The sequence below is a fragment of the Mastomys coucha genome, unplaced genomic scaffold, assembly GCF_008632895.1.
Source record: "Mastomys coucha isolate ucsf_1 unplaced genomic scaffold, UCSF_Mcou_1 pScaffold13, whole genome shotgun sequence".
Taxonomy (NCBI): domain Eukaryota; kingdom Metazoa; phylum Chordata; class Mammalia; order Rodentia; family Muridae; genus Mastomys; species Mastomys coucha.
This window is the reverse complement of record NW_022196895.1, coordinates 54,500,443-54,501,092: the sequence shown is the minus strand read 5'-3', so window position 1 is coordinate 54,501,092 and position 650 is coordinate 54,500,443. Positions and strand designations below refer to the sequence as shown.

Sequence of the window (650 nt, the reverse complement as noted above, 5' to 3'; positions counted from 1 at the left end):
GGTGTATTTAAGAGTATTTACTTAATGTTATTGTTACCTTCAAATCAGAAAAATATTTGCACTAAAATGTAAATATGATGATGGTATTACAGACAGGAATTAAATTTTAAAGTAACTCACTTAAGGAAAGCAACAATTGAAAAGAAAATCATCTGTAGCAGAGACTGTGAAACACAGAAGTAAAGACAAACAGAAGACAAGTGGATTCACAGAAAATACAAAATCACTGCTATCAAGATGAAGGAAGGTCTGAAGGTGTCACCTGCAAGGGTGACTTCTGGAGAGCAGTAAATGAGACACTGGGAAAGGAAAGGGCGCTGGGAAAGGGACACACAAGAGGGAATTCTTAAACATTATCAGGAAATTAAATCTTGTCAGGAAAACTAAAGAATTAGTAGGAAAAGTGAGTGTTAAATTTCCAAGCTTCCCATCTGCAATCTAGCAACAGCTTGTGTAGCACCAGGCAGGCTGCTGGACGGCTTGGCTACCCAAACTCACTCACCCTCTCCTTCTCCCTCTCCCTCCCCATTCTGTCTTTCTCTCCCTCTTTCTCTGCCTCTACTCCTTCCCCATCCCTTTCCCAATAAACTTTCTTTATACTAGGCCTGTGGCATGGCATGATGGTTCAGGGGAACACCCCAGCCTGGACC

The 650-nt window shown here is 41.5% G+C and overlaps 1 protein-coding gene across 1 annotated transcript in view; it reads right to left on the bottom strand.

Annotated features, from left to right (window-relative positions):
• The window catches only part of Isoc1 (isochorismatase domain containing 1), a 19,836-nt gene that overhangs the window by 10,330 nt on the left and 8,856 nt on the right, over positions 1 to 650 (bottom strand). The window lies entirely within an intron of this gene.